The sequence below is a fragment of the Sorex araneus genome, chromosome 2, assembly GCF_027595985.1.
Source record: "Sorex araneus isolate mSorAra2 chromosome 2, mSorAra2.pri, whole genome shotgun sequence".
Lineage (NCBI taxonomy): Eukaryota > Metazoa > Chordata > Mammalia > Eulipotyphla > Soricidae > Sorex > Sorex araneus.
The window spans coordinates 188,841,542-188,865,925 of record NC_073303.1 but is presented as its reverse complement, the minus strand read 5'-3'; the positions used below and the strand labels follow the sequence as shown (position 1 = coordinate 188,865,925).

General features: G+C 40.3%; 1 pseudogene; it reads left to right on the top strand.

Annotated features, from left to right (window-relative positions):
• The first annotated feature begins 17,144 nt into the window (after nt 1-17,144).
• The window catches only part of LOC129401721 (basic proline-rich protein-like), a 291,942-nt pseudogene continuing 284,702 nt past the window's right edge, over nt 17,145-24,384 (top strand).

Genomic DNA, 24,384 nt, shown 5'->3' with positions numbered 1-24,384 from the left:
AACCCCATCTGAAATTAAAGATAGTCAACAGACACTAGGATAATGAAGGCATTTTAAATATATATGTAAAATATATATTCTCAATGATATATTTGAAGATATAGATGGACAGATAAATAATCTTCAATGGTTCAATAAAATGCCGTTGATAGGTTGAAAGAAATTATTCAATTTATTGCAACATTGGGCTGGAGCTATAGCATAGCAGGTAGGGCATTTGCCTTGCATGCAGCCGACCCAGATTTGATTCCTCTGCCCCTCTCGGAGAGCCCGGCAAACTACTGAGAGTATCTCGCCCACATGGCAGAGCTTGGCAAGCTACCCATGGCGTATTCGATATGCCAAAAAACAGAAACAAGTCTCACTATGGAGACATTACTGATGCCCACTCGAGCAAATTAATGAGTAATGGGATGACAGTGACAGTAACAGTGATTGCAACATTGATGGAACATGACTTATCATGTTAAGTCAGAAGAAGGACAGATCCTTGATGATTTTACTTATCTGTTGTATATAAAATAATAGGAAAAGAGTGTACAGATTACAAAGGGATTACCTATATTAACCCTGAACCTAAATTACACATTGATAAGGACAGGAAAGAGAATAAGGGGAGAAGGGGAGAGAGAGAGAGAGAGAGAGAGAGAGAGAGAGAGAGAGAGAAAGGATAGACATATGGGAACCAACAGAGGAAGGATCTTTGGACATAACTTTGATGTAGAGTCGTGGTCTTTGTATATCTCTAAACCATAAGCCAGCAACAATATCGAAATGAGACCCAAACTACAATAACTAAACTGAAAGATAAGCCATAAAGGAGATAGGCAGATAGGCAGGAAGAAGTACAAGGACACCTTGATATGTTGGTGAAGACAAGTTGACACTGGTGGTGGGATTGTTATTGGAAAATGTATGCCTGGAACTTTATCATGATCAACTTTGCAAATTATAGTGCCTTAATAAAAATATGTAAATTAAAAACATGCTGGGTTTTGTGTGAGAATAAACCATTGTCCTCATTTTTCCCCATTAAAAAAATATCTTCTATTTAAGGAAATTTTGATTAATTTACAAGGATGCCATTTGTTTCCTGACATGGAAATCATAATGTAAAATACCACTGAAAATTTCACTTCTTTTTATTTACATCACTTAACATGTACCCTTTTGTGCCTTCCAAGTTGCTGCAAACTGTATCATTTTATTTTTCCTATTCTACCTAGGATTTTTAAGTTGTCACCTGTTTTATTTGTATCCCATTTATGCTAAAGGTCATATTTTGTCTTTCCTTCTTCCTTAGACTCGCTTCACTCACCACTGATGCTCTCCAGATCTATCCACGTAGCAGTACATTGCATGATTTCATCTTTCCTCAAGGCCCTGTTGTATTCCATTATGTATATGAATCATAGTTTTTTAATCCATCGTCATCTGTTCTTTGACAGCGTTTGAATAGTGCTGCAAGAAACATGGGGGTGCAAATGTCTGTTTCCCACCGTATTTTTATGCCCTTGGGAGAGATGCAAACAAGTAGAATCACAGGGTTAAATGAGAGTTCAATTGCTATTTATTGTTTTTAGGAATGTTCGTATTATTTTCCAGAAAATTGGGACCAGTAGACATTCCCATGAACAGTGAATGAGAGTTCCTATTTTACTGGCATCCATACCAATACTGGTTGCTCTGTTCTTTTTTGTGCTAATCTTTAGTAATGTGAGGCTATATCTCATTGTTTTAATTTAAATTTCACTGATTATTTTTATATAGAGCATTTTTTCACATGCAGTTTGGCCATTTGTATGTCTTCTTTGAAAAAGTTTGTGTTCGTCTCTTCTCCCCTATTTTGATGTGCTAGGATTGTATATATATATACATATATATACATATATGTATATATATGTATATACATATGCTAGCTACATATGCTAGCTAGCTGAAGCCATGCTGGAGGCTCATCTCTACACATTCTGACAGGCCTCATGCATGAAGGTACCAGCAGAGGAACCCAGGTGTGTTTAATCCCATCAACAGCCAACATCCAGAGAAAGACTTAAAGTAAGCTCTCAGAAGTGATATCTTTAGCCTACTTCTCCCTCTAGGAGAAACTGGCAATCTTCTGAGTTTCTTGCCCCTATGGGACAGCCTTGCAAGCTCCCCATGGTGTATTCATATGCCAAATCCAGTAACAAGCTGGATCTCATTCCCCTGACTCTGAAAAGCCCCTAGTGCAACATCATTAGGAGGGCCCAGTGGAGATAGGCTTCTAAGGTCTCAGGGAAAGGATGAAATGAGATGTTACTGAGCCCACCCGAGAAATCGGTGATTAACGGGATATTGTGATTATGTGATTGTGATATACATATACATATATATACATATATACATATATATATAAAGTTCTATCAGTGCCTTACATATCTTGGATATTAACCTTTTACAAGATGTATGGTGGGCAAATATTTTCTCTCAGTCTGGAGACTATCATTATATTCTATTCACTGCTTCCTTTGAGGTACAATTGTTTCTAAATTTATTTAGTTCCTTTTGTTTATATTTGCTTCAGCTTGCTTGGCCAATGGTATTGAATCCTTAAAGGTGACTTTATTTTCAATATCTTGAAAAATTCTGCCTATATTTTCCTCAATGTAGCTTATAGATTTAGGTCTGATATCAGTCTTTAATTCATTTTTATTTAACTTTTGTGTATGTGTTAGAACTCAGGGATCTGATTTATCTTTATTTATTCTTTTTTTTTTCTTGTGGTTGACCAATTTTACCAACACCATTGTTGAAGAGGTGTTCTTTGCTCCACTAAACTTTTTTCCCTTTTAGCAAAGCAATACTTGTTCATATGCCTGAGGATCCGTCTCTGGATTTTCAATTTTATAGCATTTATCTTAGAATCTTTCCTTATTCCAGTATCATACTGTTTTAATAACTATAGCTTTGCATTCCAGTTTGAATTTGGGGAGGTGATGCCTCCCCCCTTTTATCCAAGAATTGCTTTATGCTTATATAGTTTTATATTGTAAACATATCACAAATTATATTTTTGCTGCTGTTTTTTGTAGGGAGAGCATAACTAGTTGTGCTCAAGGTTTACATCTGATTGTGTAGTCCAGGATAATTCTTCATGTTAGTGGACCTATGCAGTGGTTGGATTTGAGCCAGTACCACTGTCATAGCACTGTTGTCCCATTGTTCATCGATTTCCTTGAGCGGGCACCAGTAACATCTCCATTCTGAGACTTGTTGTTACTGTTTTTGGCATGTCAAATATGCCACGAGTTGCTTGCCAGGCTCTGCTGTGAGGGCGGGATACTCTCAGTAGCTTGTCGGGCTCTCAGAGAGGGACGAAGGAATCAAACCCGGGTTGGCCGCATGCAAGGCAAACACCCTACCTGCTGTACTAGTATGTTTCAGATTATTTTTCTATTCTTCTATCATTAGGCATTTGGGTTTTTTCCATACCCTGACTATTGCACTAAGTAGTGCAATGATTACTGCTATGCATCTATCTTTCTAATTAATGTAATTAATTCAATATTAAAGAAGTGGAATTACTGGGGTGTTGTTTTGTCTGGAACTACAGCATTGTAAATCAATCACAGTGCCTTAAAAAAGTTGCTAGGGCAAAAATTAATTTAAAATACCATAGAGAACGATGCCAGCAAATAGCTTACATGATCTCTCATACAAGTAAATGTGAAAACAAATGCACACACAATCATATACAGACAAAGATAGCTGTATTGAAAGTCATTACAATCACATTAGAGGTTGAAGTTAAAATGTTACTTCACAAAGTGAAATATAGTATTTTTTTTTGTTTATATTAATTTATCATTTGTTCATAGTACACGGTTTCCTCACCCATGAAGGAACCCAGGTGTGTGGGACCCATGGCTGAGATCTCCAAGCCTGCCCAGATTGGGACTGGGCCTCCACTACTCAGATCCCCAGTTTTCAAGTAGTTTGGCAGGCATACCCACAAACTTCCCTGGATGCCATGTAATCTCATCAATGGCCAAGATCCAGAGATTACAAAACAATGCTCCCAGAAGAGAGCAACGCCATTTTTCCTGGAGTGCCTCTTTATTATTATTTATTTATTTTTTATCTTATTTTATCTTATTTTCCCCCTGCATGGTAGAGCCTGGCTAGCTGCCCGTGAGGTATTGATTTGCCAAAATCAGTAACAACAACATGCTCTTTGTGTTCCTGCAGCAAGCAGACACCATTGGGCTATACAAGAACACAACAGGCACAAATGAAGATGTTACTGGCGCCAGCTTGAGGAAATTGATGAACAACAGGATGACAGTGACAGTGATTATAGTATAGAAACTGAGAAATTAGCATTTCAGGTCTATAGTTTTACACTTATATATATATTTGTTGCCTTATCCACAAACAAATTTGTAAAATCATAGGAAGTAGTTCCAAATGAATCATCATCATCATCATCCCATTGATTGTCGAATTTCTCGAGCAGTCTCTGTAATGTCTCCATTTGTCCTAGCCCTGAGACCCTAGAAGCCTCTCTTTACTCATCCTTTCCAATGGTGCCACATGGAGGCTCTTTCAAGGTCAGGGGAATGAGACCCATCATTGTTACTGGTTTTGGCATAGAAATATGCCACAGAGGAGTTTTCCAGGCTCTCCCATGTGGGCAGGAAACTCTTGCTAGCTTGCCAGGTTCTCCCAGAGGGAGAACTAGACTATAAGATGTCGGGAGCTTCTGGGAGCTTGGTTTTATAGTTTTATAGTTTCAAATGAATATAAATTAAAAATTAGATTTTTATAAATATAATGTAGAAATAAAAATCAACTACCAAAGCAGGTTGGTAGAAAATATTATACTGTTTATTAAAATCCTTGTGAACATACTGCATTAATTATGCTAACAGAGATTAAGATGTTATCTCCTTTAAAAACAATAACCACAAATAAAGCAGGCGAATAAGACCATCTTTTTTGAACTGTTCCTAACTTTTAGAACTTTATTCATAATAATTTGATGGTCTTTTATTCAAGCCCATATATGAACTCTATCCCCTTTTGTCCCAAACCCCAATTACTTATAGCTTTACAGTTACAGTTTTTCTGAAGTGAACAGTTTTCTCTATTAGCCTTGCTGTGGGCATTCAATATCATAGCAATCACAGAAAGACTGTTCAATGCATACTAATTGACAACAAAAATCAATGGGACTTGGCACAGCATCTTCATGTAAAAACAACGATTGCTCTCATACCATCGTTATGCTCCTTTTTTAGGGGCTAGTTCCTGCTGTCAATTCCAATTGGGTTTTAAAACCTATGAGATAAGATAATGTTATTTGTATCCTAGTACTGCTTCGAATGAAAGGAATGAGCTCACTGAAGTGTTCCCTCAAGCTTCCTTCAGATTTTATTTTATAAATGCAGATGCCTTGCCATCCATGATGTAAGCAAAAGAAGAAATTTCATTACCGAGCTACTGAAGTCAGTTTCCTGCTTTATTTTCTGAGTGTAATTCAGCAGGGAAGTAAAACCACCCTACACATTACCAAATACGGTATTGCCAGAAATGGATCATACATGCTTATCAGAGGAGCTAGTCAGATAAAGCCTAAAAAGTGGAAGTAAGGGGTCAGAGAAAAGTCACCCATCAGCCCTCAAGTAGCACTTGAGACAGGGAAAAGTTTCTGCTGATACAGATGTCCCAGGAGAATCACAAAGTGGAACTCACTGGAGTTGCGGCTTCTGTGCTTTCTAGTGGGTTTGGGGTTGAAGAGGGTCAGATACCAGGTGAAGTGGATGTAAACAAAGACAGGAAGAAATCGGGATGAATTAGACTTCACTAGATCTCTGCGTTTAGTTCCAGGCCCATGAAACCGTTAGAAAACAGTGACTCCTGCTTCACCTTCTGCTTCCAAAGCTCATGGTAACAGTGCTTTGGACCCTTAGTAAAGGGGACTGTTCTAGTTTATTGATTTCATCACAGCACCTAATCAGCACATTAACACGTTTGTTGAAATCATGGAATCCTTTTTTCAATAGTCATGTAAATCCTATGGTTATATAGTACCTAATAACTATAGAATATGTATCTATTATATGAATATAATACATTGATATGTATGTATGTTATATAGATGCATTAATCAGTGTTTAAATATTTAGAAATGTTAATAGTATACATGCACAAGTACACCTAACCACAATGAAAATCGAGAACTTGAATTCCATAGGGCTCTTCTGGTGCTTAATTATTTTTTTTTCAAATGAAGATTACATTGGTTCCTTAATATACTGATAACTTTAATCTTTTATTGATCCCTCTTTTGAAAAGATTTTTATGCTTAAGTCAAAAGCAAGGTCTTAGGTATAAAAATGATAGTATTTGTTAAGTATATTTTCTACTCTTTTTTCTTTGTAATGTCCTATAGAAGTATTGGTAAAAGTATTTATTTCTTGAAACATTATCAAGTAGCTTGGTGATTCTGACTAAGGATGTGTAGATATTTTAGATTTTTCCCTATTTAGTCTGATTTATCTATGGGTTTTATTTATATGGTCTTTACTATCTTGTGGTAGACACCTATTCCCATTTTGATGAGAGTTTTTACCAAGAATAGGTGTTGAAACTTGTCAGAAATTTTCTCTGCCTTTAGTGATATAGTCATATAATCTTTATTCTTCATTTTGTTGATATAGTTAACATTAATTTATTTGCATATATAGCCATTCTTGAATCCTTGAAGTAACTCCACCAATTTAAGGTATATGATTCTTTTGATATGTTGCTGGATTCAGATAGTCAAAATGGTGTTAAGGAAGTAGAGATCTGTAGCTACATTTCTTTGGTAATATTTTTGCTTGTTTTGGATATTAAGGTAATGTTGACTTCATAGAAGCTATTAGGAAGAATTCCTGATTCTTCAATGTTTGAAAGAGCTTAAAGAATATAGGAAATAAGAATTTGAGAGTTTTTAGAGATAATTGATGAACCCATCTGGGCCTGAAATTTTGTTTTGGAAGATAGGCAAATATTTGAATGTTATTTTTTTGGGGGGGGCACATTTATCAGTGCTCAAGGTTTATTGAACTATACAGGGTTCCAGGTATAAAATCCAAATAGTCCTTATATAAGGCAAGTTCCTGGCTTGTTCCAGAACCTTGATTACTATTTCAGTTTCCTTACTTGTGAAATCTAATTTTCAAATTCCTCCTGATACAATCTTGGGAGGTTGTAAAGCTAAAATTCCATCCATTCTTATGGGTTCCCTAACCTTTTGACATAAATATTTTCATAGAATCTCTTATGATGTTTTCTATTTGTGAGAACAGATGTGGAAATTTTCTTTCTCTCTTATGCAATTAATTGGAATTTTCTCTTGTGTCTCTCCTTCAGGAGTACTTTGCCAATTTTGTTTATTCTTTAAAACACAGCTTTCTTTTTCCTTGACAATTTGTATTTTCTAGATTTCTATATCATTTTTCTATTTTTGTCTCCTACTTGCTTTGGATTTCATTTGTTGTTTTTATTGTTATTTAGTGTCTCAAGCTGTGAAGTTATTTATTTGAGATTTTCCATTTTTCTTATAAGTCTAGTATCACTATAAACTTCCCTTTTAGTATTGCTTTAATCATTTTCCCACAGATTGTGATAATTTATCTTCATTCTCATTTACTCAATGAATCATTTTCTTTGTATTTTTTTTTCTTCTTTGATCCAGTGGTTCTCTGACAGCATGCTGTTGAGCTTCAAATTGCTTCAGCTCTTCCTGTCATGGTTGATTTCTATATGGATTTGTGGCTTGAGAAGAGACTCAATATTATTTCTATTTTCTTGATTTATGTATATTCATTTTTTTTCTAGTGTAGTCTATTTTGGAGATTGTCCCACATGCAATGGAAAGACAGAGTGCAATTACTTTGGGGAAAGTTAGGGATCCAATATAATTCAATTAAATACAGTCTTTCAGGTCATCATTGAGGAATCTTGTTTGTTTATTGATTATCTATCTAGTTGATCTGTCCAATAATGAGAGTGGGTTGTTTTAATTTCTCACCACTATTGTGTAGCTATTGATGGATCTCTTTTATTGTTAAGAATATAGTCCTGCCATCATTTTTGTATTTATTTGAATAATGGTTGTCTTGATCTACCAATCCGTTAATTAGTAGTGTAATGTCTACCTCGACATCTAGTAATTTTTTTGTGTTTTATTTTGCTATTTTTAAGGGTGTCCTAGGATCATATTCATTTATCCTCAGAACATGCTCCAAATCCTGTGCTAAGGGATTAATTATGGTAGTGCTCAAGGGACCACATGCGGTATTCTTTATACTATCTTTGTCTATTTTTTTATTATTTTAGATTTTATAATAGCAATTTGGTCTGATACAAGTAGTCCCTAATCATTTTTTAAAATTATTTATCAATCTGATTGTTTCCTCAATTTTTACTCCAAGCTTGTGTTTATTTTGGTAATTCTAAAGCATCATGGGGTACAGCAATTTTGATGTTTATTCACATGTATGTATGTATGTGTATATTATATATATAAATTCACATATTGTATATGTGTGTGTGGTGTGAACTGGGATTTTCCACATGAAAAGTGTTTTCTTGATACTTGAATTATATCTCTGGGCTCCTGTGACTAAATCTAAAATAAATATACATAATTTAACTAGTATTTCTGTCTGTCTGTCATGATTTATGATACTTGGCAACATATTTAGTTTTTAGGTAACTGAATGATTCACTTAATTTTATGTCCTGATTTTCTGAGAAGAATAAGAAGATCAGTAAGTCTAATTCCATGAATTCTTATCCACAAGAATTATGATATACATCTGATGCATATAAAGAGAGGTAAAGAGATAATACAGTACTAGAGATATAGACAGAGACAACACAGGTCTAGAATTTTAGTTTAGATATGTGTGCTAGTGGTCTAGGTTCCCCCAGAGACTTACTGAAAGTGGGGAGGAGAGAGAGGGAAATCTACTACTTTCTCTCTCCTTCTCCACCACCCTAGGAATGTCTGAGAGTCCAAAGATTCGTGAAAGTTGGCTACAATCCCTTGAATGACATCCTTCATGTCCCTCCAGCTCCATGAAGGTTGAGGGACGATCCCTACTACCTAATCTTTAGAGAAATGTGTACTCAGGCTTGAGCGAGGAATTTGTCTTTTCAGGAAAGGAAAGTCAGTCCTAGACCTTACCCAGGTTTTCCAGGTTCATCACCCTCCCTCACAGAAAAGAATTTCAGGTGGAGACAAATAGTGAAGTACAACAACTTGAGGCTGCAAGGAGTTTGGTAGGGCGTGAGCTAGGATCCAACAAAGATCACCCTGCACATCTCTGCTGGGACCCATAGCTGAGAAACTTTTCACCTCAATTTATCTCTAGAAGAGAAGATCTCAAACTCCAGTCTTCATATCCACTGACAAAGTTTATAAAAGTTTTGTCATGAGCACTTTTAATATCTAAAAAATAGAATTTTAGGCTAATGAATTCCTTTTTCCTTATCCTGAAATATTAACAATGATGCTAATACTTTATTTTGTCTTCGTTTTAAGTAAATTTATTTAAGTCATTATAAATACTCAAGTGATGTTCAGTTATAACCAGTAAACCTTGTTAAACAAATTTATCTCATATTCTAAACAGAAAATTGTTCAAATGAAGATCACACCCTCAGGTTAGTGCTTTTTGACAAATATGGGCCAGAATATTGCCTATTAGTTATAAAGCATTTTATTAATGTTAAGAATTGGCTTTAAAATTCAACAAATTCCTATTCTTTAAAATTTCCCCAGTAAGACAAAAACAGCTTGGTGTATATACAACTATTTTCACCAACTCATCATTGACTAAGCCGAGCATGATCCAATACAGCAAGATGGCATTCACATTGCTCTATTTGCCGTGATTTTTCTCTGTATTATGAAATTCACTGTGTTCCTGATTCCAGGGGGCAATAGTGTTTAACTCGCCCAATCATGCCTGCGATAATTCATTTAGTACTTAAAAAGTTGCTTATGAATAATGTTTCTAAAATGCATTACTACAGCTAAGTATTTAAGAGACCATCATTACCTTTGCCTAGAGAAATAGTCAAGTTTATTAACAAGTCCATATGCCCAGGTCAAGACTTGCCATTAAAATGAAAAAATATGTATGTGTGCAATAGTGATTGACATAAAAGAATATTTTGGGAGAATAATTACTCCTTTCTAGAGGTGATGTCTGGCACTCTAGCAAAAGATCAGCTGTCATAAAATTGAGTGGAAAATGAAAAAGTCCATATTCATAAAAGGGCTAATACTACAATAAACATCCACCAAACTGCAGAATTCAGAGGCAAGAATTTATTGACTTTGAGCACACTGGAGCAGTGATATAAATAGCTGGAGTCTCCATTGCAATGAAGTGCAGCATGAGATAAAAGTATTTATATATATATATATATAGAAGAGTTTATTCATTCTCAATATCTCTTTTGGTTTGTGGGTATTAGTTATAAGCTGAAATAAAAGGAGATTCAATTCTAATAACTATTACATAATTTTCTATATTTCAGCAGGAAGTTTGAACAAGTTTACAAATGTCAAGTAGTATTCCAGACTCTGTGTGTGTACTCTTTTGTAATAAATTTCTATTAAAACCAAAATATACAAATTAGTATGATGATTGACAAAAGCAGCTAAATCAATTTTAGTTTTAAAGTTATATATATATATATATATATATATTTCATCCTTGCAAAAAAGAATTGCTGCCTGTATTGCTGTTGGGAACTTACTATCTTAGAGTTTCTGATACTTGTCAAATAAAATAGTGTATATTCAGAAGTTTTTGTTTGTCTTTGGGCCACACATGATAATGCTCAGAGTATAACCTTGTACTCAATACTTCTTGGCAGGGCTCAGGGGAGTATATGAGATGCCAAAGATTGAACATGGGGCTGCCACATACAGGGCAAATGCTCAACCTGCTGTATTATCTTCTCAGGCTCAAGAAGTACTATTTTTTTTTCTCAGTACATCCTCCAGTTTATATATTTTTGAAGTCGGTGGAATTTGGTCTTGTTAAATAGAGAATATCTAATAAAAAAAGAAGCATTTTTGACTCACTGTTAATAGTGTTAATAGTTATTTTTAATTATAATAGCTTTACAGGAAAGATATCTTGTAAAGGTGCTGATAATATATATTATTGTCTTCTAAGATTTCTCTATATGTTAATTATAAAAATTAGCTTAATTATATATACAAAAACATACCCAGATAATAATATGGGTAAAGACTTGGCTTATCATACAACCAATACAGATTAGATACCAGCACCACTTAAGGTTCCCTAAACTCTTCTTGGAATTATCCCTGAGCACAGAGCCAGATGTAATAACTGAGCATTGCTAAATTTGGCCCAAACCCCGCCCCTTCTAAAAAATTTTAACCCCAAGCCTGACTTATAGAAATTTCAAAATTTATTAAAATACAAGAATCTCAGGTTTCAAAACTGTGGCATGAGAATATCTAAGAAAGTACTGTCTCCAAAAATGTTAACAGGAAGTTTAGTTATATTAAAATATGTTCACCCTTCAAAATTATCTGTACATATTTTTTTCTATATTTTGATGATTTGAAGTACTATAAAAAACTTCCTTATAAATTACTTTCTACTACTCATATATTAATAATTTCAAGTAGGGTGTTTGCCTTGCACGCGGCCGACCTGGGTTAGATTCCTCCGTCACTCTTGGAGAGTTCGACAAGCTACTGAGAGTATTCTGCCCTCGCAGCAGAGCCTAGCAAGCTCTCCGTGGTATATTCGATATGCCAAAAACAGTAACAACGAAGTCTCACGATGGAGAGAGTTGTTGGTGCCCGCTCGAGAAATTGATGAACAATGGGACAACAGTGATACAAGTGATACAAAAATCTCACTTTTATATGATTATATTTAGAAAGGATTAATACTGGTAAAGTAAACCCTCAAAATTAGTTCCATGATTAAAGCAATGTAAGCACTAACAAAAACTCTCAAATAAATATTTTTATTATTCTAGGAATTAACCAAAACTTACACCATTCTTTGAGTAAGGAAAGAAATTGATTGTATGACTGGAGAGGTAGTGCAATGGGTGTTTGCTTTGCATGCAACTAACCTGGAATAAATTCCAACTACCCCACATGGCCCACCAAACCCCAGAAGCAGTGTTCCATGAGTGCAGAGCCAGGAGTAAGCCCTGAGCACAAACAGATGTGACCCCAAAATAAGAATAAATAAATATAAGGCAATATTTTACTTCAACTTAATCAAAGGAACTGTTATATTTATTAAAGTTTGCATGGTCATAGCACCCCTTATCTTGGAGGAACACAGAATGGGTGATGATACTCTGACATGTGTATAAAAGAGTAAAGTTAAGTTATTTAGCACACACAAATTGTCTTGACAGAATAAGAGCTCATGAATATTTTTCCTCAATCTCTTCCTTCCAGGAGAAACAATTGACATAACTATTATGAACTAAAGTAAGACTTTACAGTATTAAGATATGATATAAAGACTATTTAGAGAAAGGGTGAATATCTTAATTGCTTTTCCACTTAATCACCGAAATTTTACCTCTAAATTTGATAATAACAAATGGCAAACTACAGTAAATTATTGCAATTTTAGTGGAATCCCCACCCAATATCATTGAAATTATATCCAATAAGCAAAAAGTAAGCGTTTTTTTTCTTTAATGGATCAGATTCATATTTTGTGATTAATATGGATTTTGAAAGTCTCAAGTGTTATTTCTTCTCCCTTACAGCATAATATACCTTTGATTGCCTGCTTTTTGGAGTGTCTTAATAGTCTTTAAAGCATAAAATAGTTTCAGACAAGCAGCATTCAACATTCTCCAAGGGCACAAGTACAACATTATATTAATAATATCCTTATTCAAAAAGAATCATTCAACTCAATCATCCAGAGATACAGATACAAAAGAACTCACTAAAAGGAAGTATCATTTCCCACACATACTTCAGGAACTCTGCACCTCAGTCAAAATCCTGAGAGTTATTTGGTAAACTAAGAGCTACTTCACTCTTAATACTACTGAAACTCAGTATCTTAGCACCTACAATACTGAAATAATATTCCCAATATCTTTTAGAATTTGGGAAGCTCTGGCAATAAAAGTTTTCTCATTAAACGTAGTTTTACTACATTTATATTGTAAATGCGCTCATCTTGACAAGGATCCCTTTCAATTAAGAAGTCTCTAGTAAGTTCTCAATATGTCATTCACCATGTACCATGAAAACACTCCCCAAATCCTTAATTTTATAAACTCTATCCATCTACTCTCATTCTTCCTGGCTTGTGGACAAACACTGTGATTGTTTTAGAAAACTAGTGCTGACAAACTTATCCCCTCACCCCCATTTCTATGCCATTAAAGTCATGGTTGTCACATACAAGACTCTCCTAAAAACGTGTATTTTCACGACAGGCCCAGGACCTGGTGTACTCTTTATGCAGATGCTCATTATTCTTTAAGTCATGGAAACAACAGCCACAAGCTCAGCAGCAGAGAAATTCAGGATGCTTTGCTTTAAAATGAATCAAACCTGGGACCTTGAACTATCCCCTTCGTGCATTGAGGTGATTTGTCATACCCTCGTGTGGCATGATTATTCTTTCAGGCGGAGGCGCAGAGACAGGATACACGAGAGGAATGTAGAGAGGGCACAGGAGCAAGACGTTGATCTGCCTCTAGGCGAAGCATGACTGCCAGAGGCCACCTTTTATTCTACTTTTTTTTTATTCTACTTTTTAACAGTTACATCCTAATGACTTCTTCACAGGAAAAGAATCACTAAAAGTTATAGGATAAGCATTCAACAAAAGCATCAGGTTATACATTGTCTTGCTGAAACTCTGTTGTCAAAGCTATGTTGCAATGATTAAAATGTTAGAGGAAGATATGGAGCTGGACGCATAGGTTCTACAGATTATGTCCCCCACATTTTTTTTTTAGTTTTTTAAAAAAATTATTAGTGAATCACCATTGGGTACAGTTATAAACTTATGAACTTTCATGTTTCTTTAGTTTACATCCCTCCACCAGTGCCCATTCTCCTCCACCAATGCTCCCAGTATCCCTTCCACCACCCCCATCTTGACCCCTCCCAGGCTATCCTGCCTCTGAGGCAGGGCATTCCCTTTTGTTCTCTCTCCTGTTGGATGCTGTAGTTTGCAATAGATGTATTGAGTGGCCATTATGTTTGGTCTGTAGCTTTGGTTGTGGTTGGTTACACACAGGGCAAAGAGAAGGCTCGTTCAAACCAGATTAAAGATGTGTAAGAGAGCGGGAAACCGCTGCTTTGTACGGCCAAGATAAGTTATGACCAGTGGGTGTATGAGAGCATGCTGTACTTCTGCAGATCATCTGGACATAAAACATCAAGTTTTATCTTGCCCACTTAATGTAAAAGTGGGACCTTGGTTCTGCTTCCTGCTTTCAGGGCAGCATCCAGAAGTTCATCCTAGTGTGCTGGCTTAGCCTCAACACCCTCAGGTATTTTTGGTTGCCTCTGTGCTGGAGGATCCCACATTCCTGCTAGATTCTTGAGTAACTGGAATGAACCTAATATTAATGAGTAATAGTGAGTTTTTATTGACTCAATTAATGAGTCAATAATGAATATGTGGTAGGACCATCTTCATAAACCCCGTAGAAACAGCCTGATTTTCACATCTTCACACTGCCATTCCCAGGAAAGGACAGGATACAAGAATGAACACAATTGGCCACACGTTAGGCATTCGCAGTCACTCTGCTTGCCCAGACCAGCTACTGGTTTTATCAACGGTCTCTGTAGACATTGTGTTATTAATAATGGACTGTCTGCTGGCTCTAGCCAATGGCAAGAACCTATTTTTAATTTAAGCAATACCCGAACTCACACATTACTTAAACGCTAAAAAAAGGGCATTGATGTCCCTACACGGCACATCACATTTCAAGCACTGAAAATGTCTGAGAGAAAATTTATGGCAGTTTTTACTCTACTGTATGACAGAAGTATGTAATTTCCTCAATAAAGGAGAACAGCACACCTTACTCCAGGTGTACTCTGGTCTTTCTCTTAGTCTAGAAAATGAACTTACCTTATTCAAAAATTAATAGATGCAGATTTCCATATCCATTGAGACATAAGTATGTCTTTTAGAGTTATTTAACTTTTTGTTTAATATTTATTTTAGGTTAAATTATTAATAACCAATCATGATTTCTTCCTTTACCTTCAGCTTGGACCTTGAGTCTCCATACCCTATGGGGATTTTAAAAAAATTACATTTTCCCCTGCTGCTTCCATCTTTTCCATCATTTTTTCTGTATCTTCCATTGTATTAGAATCAAACTTATCAGACACTTTTTAGTATTTTTACAATATCCCATGCCACCAATAAGATGCCTTATTTTATTAAAACTTGTTATTCTCCATGAAAAAATTAATCAAACAAGCTAGTATACCATGAAGAAATGCAAACCCTTAACCAATTTAATGTTCTATGCACACATGGATTCTTAAGTAGTAGATATTTTCTTTTTCAAGTGTAAGACATTATTTTTATTTTGTGATGCAATGACAAAGTCATTGCTATAATTACAATAACCCAACCAGATATTTGTCATCTTTCATGTGTGAATATCATACTAAGACATACTACCAACACTGTTAATCCTAAAATGATCGGAATATAATAATAAATATAAAATAAATAATAAAACTAAGTTTGTTTTATTTTGGAACACAGCAGTGTTCAGGACTTACTCGTGGCTCTGTGCTCAGGGATAACTCTTGGAAGTGTTACATGGGATGCCAGGGATCAATCTTGAGCCTGACTCATGCAAGGCAAACACCCTGGACACTTAGCTATCTCCTGAGTCTTGGAAATTTATTGAATCTTTCTATCTTTGATGAAGATTTCTATCTTCGATGACTGAATACAATTCAAATTCTACAAGAGAATAATATTAAAATGAACACTATGCTGCATTTTCCAGTGTTTATATCTTACAAAATTTTATCATGACTGTATAAATCAAGAGTTAACAAATTTCTTTGTGTGATTTACATGGATATACATATATTACATTTGGTATTTTGTGTGAATTATCTGTGTGTACAAAAACATGGATTAATATATATTTATACTAATTTTCCTAGGTAATCAAAAAACTTCAGAATCATCTAAAGTAAAAATGAATGGGTTTATTTAAAAATTTTTTTATTTGATAATTATTACAGTCTCTCCTGTGACAGAAAAACAGTCTTATTATTTTTCACTGCTTTAAGAGCAAAGTTTGTGTTAACATTATTGTTCTTTTTGGCTCATTAATCTCTTGATATATCTGTCTTCTCTTGCATTAATATAAAAAATTGATAAAAACTAAATGCTAAAACTGAAAAGCTAGGAAATGATTTTAAATGTATCTAAAGTGGTTCCTAGAGTGAAGCTATTTTGGGGCCATACCTGGTGGAACTTGGGAGCTATTCACAGCACTGTTCTTGGGGTCACTGTTGGTAGTGCTCAGGGGACCATGTGATGTTGAGGATCAAACATTAGTTGGGCACAGGCATGGCAAATGTCTTAGCCTCTGTGCTACTTCTCTAGCCCCATTTTTATAAATTTATAAAATTTATGCTGTAGTACTAGAAATTCTGGTAGTGTAGTGGAACTCAGTGTTTATTTACTTAGGGCAGGGGACTCACTCCTCACAGTGCTTGAGTGACCACGGAAGACAGAGGATTGAGTTGGGCCCCTGTATATGATGCATCTCCTCCAGCCATTTGAGCTATCTTTATATCCCACATATTTATATTTTAAAATGATAATCAGCATGACTTTTTTTAAACAAAGGTAAGGTTTTATATTCTACTTCACCCATAATTAGAACTATCATTTATATGCACCCCTAAAAATGTTAAGAATTCTATCCATATCCAAACCCCAAGTGTGTCATCATGTGACCCCTTAGGACAGTATGCAGATTTTGATGTGTTCGTTTTGTTCCAGAGATTAGACAATGTTTAGTACTTTTAGAAATTATTTTATTATTCTAAGCCAATGCTGGTTGAGAAGGGTAAGGGGTGGGGAGGAGGGGGCTGCGGGGAGGTGGAGAATGGAATATAGCTATACTGTAATAATGTCTGACTTGGTGGGTTCATGTGACCCGTACATAAAGTAGGACACCAGTCCCCAGAAAAAATTGCCTTGTTTCTCCACGGAATCTACTTGTGGAGCTGTCTGGTCAGTGGGCTTGGGGACTGTGGCCTTCTCCTTCTTGGAGGACTGGGAAGATTTCCTTTTTGCCTCCATACTCCTTAGGAGCTCCTCTATCTCTTCCTCAGGGACCTCCTGCATTATGCACGAGACTTGTGTCTGGGGAAAGAGCGAAAGGCGTGTGTTGGTTGGGTGTCCTTGGGAAGGGCAGTCCCTTCCTGGCCCCTAAAGCATACGTGGGGTTTCAAGGAGGTGTTGTGGCCCCTAAAGCATACGTGGGGTTTCAAGGAGGTGTTGAGTGGAGGGGGCCCAGAAAGCCCCACGGGAAAGTTGGGGGTTGAGAGAAATTGGAAGGAGGGAAACCAAGAGTTCAGGAGGGTTTGTCCCAGGGAACACTGAGGGCAGTGCTCAGGCTCACCTCGGGTTCGTATAGCTGATTCTCAGTGTCGCTGTCGTCCAAATACAGCACTGCCGCACTCTCCTTCTCCTCCTTCACCTCCTGGCCCTGCCCCTCCTTCACCTCCTGCCCCTTCTCCTCCTCCTTCACCTCCTTATCCTTCCCCACCTCCTCCTCCTTCACCTCCTCCTCCTCCTTCACTTCCTTATCCTCCTCCACCTCCTTCTCCTTCACCTGCTCCTCTTTCACCTCCTTCTCCTCCTTCACCTCCTCATCCTTCTCCTCCACTTCCTCCTCCTTCACCTCCTCCTCCTTCACCTCCTCCTCATCCACCACCTCCTCCTTCTCCTTCACTTCTTTATCATTCTCCACCTCCACCTCCTTCACCTCCTCTTCCTTTACCTCCTCTTTCACCTCCTCCTCCTTCACCTCCTCCTCCTCCACCTCCTCTTCCTCCTTCACCTCCTTATCCTTCTCCTCCACCTCCTTCTCCTTCACCTCCTCCTCCTTAACCTCCTTCTCCTCCTTCACCTCCTTATCCTTCTCCACCTCCTCCTTCATCTCCTCCTCCTTCACCTCCTCCTCCTTCACCTCCTTCTCCTCCTTCACCTCCTTATCCTTCTCCACCTCCTCCTTCATCCCCTCCTCCTTCACCTCCTCCTCCTCTTTCACTTTCTTATCCTCCTCCACCTCTTCCTCCTTCACCTCCTCCTTCACCTCCTCTTCCTCCTTCACCTCCTCCTCCTCTTTCACTTCCTTATCCTCCCCCACCTCCTCCTCCTTCACTTCCTTCTCCTCCTTCACTTCCTTATTCTCCACCTCCTCCTCCTTCACCTCTTCCTCCTTAACCTCCTCCTCCTCCTTCATCTCCTCATCCTTCTCCTCCACCTCCTCCTCCCTCACCTCTTCCTCTTTCACCTCCTCCTTCACCTCCTCCTTTTCCTTCACCTCCTCATCCTCTTTCACTTCCTTATCCTCCTCCACCTCCTCCTCCTTCACCTCTTCCTCCTTCACCTCCTCTTCCTCCTTCACCTCCTCATCCTTCTCCTCCACCTCCTTCACCTCCTCCTCCTTCACCTCTTCCTCCTTCACCTCCTCTTCCTCCTTCACCTCCTTATCCTTCTCCTCCACCTCCTTCTCCTTCACCTCCTCCTCCTTCACCTCCTTATCCTTCTCCTCCACCTCCTTACCCTTCACCTCCTCCCCCTCCTTCACTTCCTTATCCTTCTCTTCCACCTCCTCCTCCTTCACCTCCTCTTCCTGCCCCACCTCCTCCACTTTTACCTCCTGGCCCTGCCCCTCCTTCATGTCCTGCCCCTCCTCCTCCTCCTTCACTTCCTCCTGCCTCTCCTCCTCCTTCTTCATCTCCTTCTCTTTCTCCTCCTCCTCCTCCTCCTCCTTCACCTCCTCCTCCTGCCCCTCCCCCTTCTTAGCCTCTTCCTCTTCCTCCTCCTCCTCCTCCTCCTCCTCCTCTTCCTCCTCCTCCTTTTTCTTCAGCTCATTTTTCTCCTTCACATCCTCATGTTCTTCATCCTGCTCCTGCTCCTGCTCTGCTTCATGTCCTGTAGGAGGATCCCAGGGTCACAGACAGCCGATGACAGTGGTACCCCCTAGGGCAGATCCCGCTGGCTTCTGCTTCCCTGTGTACCACCCCCCCCTCACCCTGCCCCCACCTCGCCCAAAGCTAGCTCCTCCCTGCTAGGATCCCTGTCACTTACTATTTCTCACGGCTTTGAGCTGAGTCAGGAGCTGCAGGTTATCTTTTTGGATGGTTTTCAGAAGTTCCTAGAGGTGAGGGAAGAAGGTGAAGAGGGAGTGAGGAAGGAAGCCAGCTTCAGGTCTTCCTGCCCCAGTGTAGGGCACCCCGCTCTTACTTCTAGTGTTTTGAATTTCTCTTTCACTGCATCCAATTCCCAATCCCATCGTATTTTCTCATTTCTCAACTCTTCCAGGGCCAGCCGCTCCTGTTGGATGGCCGATTCTTGGCATGCAGCCAGCTGATGAAAATCAGCGGTGTGCTGTTGCAGCAGGCGGAGATAATAGCCTTTCTGCTTTCGCAGTCTCTTGACCTCTCGGTCCTTCTTCTTCACCTGCGGGCATGAGGCTGGGAGTGAGGACAGGCAGCGGGGGGCAGCTTGAGCGTTGGGCACATGTGGCAAACACAAGACTCCCAGGCCCAAGGAAACAGCATCTGGGACAGTCGGTCCCTTGCACGAGTCCTGATGGTCTTACTCTCAGGACCCAGGAAATGCCATTCGCCTCCCCCCCCCCCCCCGCCCTACCACCACCATCACTCAGGCCCTTGCCTTCCTCCCTGGCTTTAAGCTCCTGAATCTTGGTGCTGTGTGGTGAAGTTTACGCTTCAGCCCAGGGCTCAATCCCTGCTCTGTGCCTCCCACCCCCCATTTTCTTGGACTCTTTCTTGCTACCTACCTCAGCCTTGATTGTGGTTTCCAGGCCAGGTCCACATTGACATGGTGACCTTCTCATCACCCTTCCCCCCTTCCCCTAGGTGGGCACTGCCTTGCTTCTCTCTCGCCCTGTCCTCTAGCAACACCCCCTTTCAGACAGAAGCCGCAACTTCCCTTGGAGCAGGGGTTACCATTTCCGCGATCTCTGCCAAGAATTTGGGTAGAAGTTTCAACTTTTTCATCGCCGGGTCTTTGACGTGTTCGGCAATCTGGAAGACCCAATTCGGTCAGTCAGTGCCTCCCCGACCCTTCACTGGAAGGCCTCCTGCCCACTTCAGTCCCTGTCATCCAAGGAGGACAGCATGCCCTCTTTCCCTGTTCTCTGATTCCTGACAGAGGGGGAAGGGTGGGGGGGGATTCAAAACATCCCCATCAATCAGGCAGGAGAGAAAACATCAAGAATGGTCCAAGGCAGGATGGGGACAAGAGAGACACCCCCACAGTGGAAATGCAGCCAGCAGCTCGTGCAGATCTGGCAGAGGGCATGGCACCTGCCCTGCCCCTTTTCTGATGGGACAGTCAGTACTCTCCATTGGAGCAGTAAGGGCCACTCTTCCCCCCAGGCCTTGATCTAGAGGGAGCAAAAAGAACAGAGGGAACAAAGGCCAGGAAAACAGAGAGAGTCAGACAGAGACCAGGTGTCCAGGGGTGGCAGGACCCCTTGGAATGTTGCAGGAGAGAACAAAGGGGACATTCCAAAGAGGGCCGTTGGCCAGTCCCACACATGTCCCTGGCTGCAGGGTTACCCTGTCCCATTACGAGGCTTTTTTTTTTTTCGCTGTGACCCAGAGTTCTCTAGCGAGGCCCACGACTAGAGACCAGTAGGGCTCCATACATCCACGTAACCTTCTCCACTGTTAGATCTTGAACCAGACTTCTGATGAAGGGGCTCGCTTAAACATAAGGGGCTCCAGCTAAATGATCGCTCTGAAAGGTGTTGATCTGATTTGACCATGGCATGTGACGAGACACGAGAACCCTGTTTCCTGAGGCCACCCAGCATGCTGATACCTGGGGACGCTCCTTCCCATCGTGTCCTAACTCAACCTCAAAGGCCAAACTTGCCCATTCAAGGGACATCCTCGTGCCCAGGGCTGAGGTAGTGCGCCCCACGGCGGGCCAAGCAGAGCCTGAGCATGTGGGGAACCAGGACGAGAGTTTCTGTGGGTGGCCCCCTCCTTCCACATTCCTAAACCTCCCACAGCACCCCTTGAGCATCCATCTACGTGGAATGCCGGCAGGGCAGGACTTACCCCAGTAGTTGGCAGTTGGCGGGCCCTGGAGGGGACGGTAGTCTGGCCACCATCTCCGCAGCTGTTATTCTTCTTCTGCCGCTGTCCTGGGACCAAACCATTTTCGATCTCATAGTTGTTAAGCTGCAGAAAAACAAAGCAACACCTGCTTGAGCCTCCTGATTCACACCCCGCTGACAGAAGCTCTCTCCGTGGGAGGAACCCAGTGGGCAGGGGGATGGTGTTTGACGCGAGGAGGGGACCCCTAGGGGTACTGGGCCAGAGTCCCCAGAAGTCCCCGGAGGGGGCAGCAGCTGCTGGGTGACACTGGCTGAAGACTTGGGTGGGTCTGGAAAGGGCCCGGGGGCTCATCAGTCAGTCACACACACACACACACACACACACACACACACACACACACACACACTGACCACTGAGGGGTCATCATAGGGCCTTGGGCTAGACCCAGGAACCCGGTCCCAGCACTTTTTTTCTTACGGTTTTCCTAGCTCTAGCCAGCTGTTGTTTCCTTTTTCTCTCAAGGATCACCACCAGGGAAGGGGGTTGGGGCCTCATCTCTACTCCAGTTATCCATGAGGATGTGTCCTAATGAACAGCGGTGCAATAACAGGGTACCACAAGGGGCTGAGGCCTCGCATTTATAGAGCAGGCTCATGGGTGTGGTCCAGGTTCTGCAACCCCATTGGCCATTGAGAATTCCAAACTGCCCTGGGACCCCTGGTTTCCATGTCCTGAAGCCCAGACAACCGGGACGTCACAATGGAGGCTGTACCCCCTCCTGCTTGTGCAACAGTTGGGCCTGAGGGAAGCTCCCCCAGCCCCACCCCAGGAACCCCAACACCCCCCCTTCCCCAACATGGCTCTGAACAGCAGGACAGAGTGGACAAGGAGTGTCCTCAGAGGGAAAGAGCATTAGTTTATGCCCTGACCCTTCCCGCCTTGCCATCGTTCAGTCCACTACTTTCTCAGTCCCAGATCATGTCCAGAGGTCCCTAACCGTAACCCTTGTACTACATTTCTGCCCTCTCAGTATGTGTTTCTAACATTGTCATTCTAACCTCTGCTGAAGTGTGAAGCCAGTACAAAGAACACTTACTGGTAGGAGCTTCTCAATCTGAAGTACTTCTGAATCTCAAGTATCAGCCCTGTCTCTCCTTCTGTGGGCAGCCTAGAGTTGGCTATCTGGGAAGAGCGCTAGTTCTTAAGGAAGCAGCATGTGGACATTCAAACTATTGGGGTCTGTGGTCTAAGGAATGAGTGCAGCACAAATGCGTAAGTTCAACAGAGCTTTATTTCATGCCAAGACAGAGACCCCATATTGATCGATCAATCAACCAGAGTTGTCTCCCCAGAGAACCAGCAAGACCCTACATCTCCAAGCCCCTTTTATACCCCGAACCCAACTGTCAACCGACCTATTCCCTGTTTGGTGGGTCTCGGGACAATTAGGGACTTTCTGGCCCGGGATTAGCTGCCTTTTCTGGGTCTGTTCATTCAGTTATTTCCTCTCTCTCCCCAATTGGTCCCCCAACTGCTGAAGGAGGTGGTCACTCCAGCTAGGTGGGCTTTGGAGGGCCCTGACGCAACCATGAGGCCAGCATAGCTCCAAGGACGGGAGTACAAGCTTTGCCTACGGAAGGCCTGGATTTGATCCCTAGACCACCTCAGACCCTGAGCATGCCAGGAGCAAGCCCTGAGCACCCTGCCTGGAGAAGCACCTGAGCTCTGTGGGGTGTGAACAGTCAGCAAAACACATCCCAGAAAAGAGCACTGTTGTAGGCCTATGATACGTCGAGAAGTAGGAAAAGGGTGACTGTACATGGTGTGCTTGCGGGTAGTTTAAGAACTGTTGTAGCCACTCCCCAGCTATCCAGAGACGCTGCACCCTAAGACAAATCCAACCCCCCCTCCCCAGGAGCTCTGGCCTCCACCCCCACAGCCCAGAGAACAGTGGCATCGCAATGGAGGCTGTACCCGCTCTAGCTTGGCCTGAGGGAAGCCCCCCCTCCACCCAGGCTTCCCAACATTCCTGCTTTCCCAACATGGGGGCTTTGGACGTCCAGCCAAAGAGGGGCCAAGGAGCGTCCTCAGAGAGAAAGTGCATTAATCTATGCCCTGACCCTTCCCTCCGTTACTGGTGCCTGCTTGAGCAAATCAATGAACAATGGGACGACATTGCTACAACAGTGGTAAAGTGGTTGATACTAAAACACAATTTTTGGAAACAAGGATGTTTAGGGAGTAACTGCTTGCCACTGCAATGGACTAAATTTGTTTCCCAAATTAATTTATTAAAATTTTAATTCCAATGTAGTGACATATAAAGGTGAGGTATTTGAAAATTAAGTAGGTTTAGATGAGTTAATAGGGGCTGGAGCAATAGCACAGCTGGTAGGGCATTTGCCTTGCAAGCTGCTGACCTGGTTTCGATTCCCAGCATCCCATATGATCCCCCAAAAAAAGAGTAATTCCTGAGTGCAGAGCCAGAAGTAACCCCTGAGCATCACCACGTGTGGCCCCAAAAGCTAAAAAAAAAAAAAAACAATAGATGTGTTAACAAGGATGGAAGGCCAAGTAGTGCCTTTTAAAAAAATAATATAAGAAGATCATCTCTCTGTATATCTATATTTGTAACTATTTACCTATCTATCTATAGATATATCATTCGTCTGTAATACAGGAAATTTTAACTCTGACCAAGAGTTCACCTGAACAAGCACCTGATCTTAAACTTTCAGTTTTCATAGCTAGAATACGTACATACCTTGAATGACATTTTATATATTTCAAATATTTTAAGTATATGAAATGTTATACATTTCATATTTTAGTTCACATCATTTAATTTTTAGTATAATTTTATAGAAGCTAGAACTGAATGATACAGCTCATTTATAAAAGTCTAATTTAAGACTACTTTTGCCAACTTTTACTTTCAATTATCTGTTTCTCTATATTTTGGT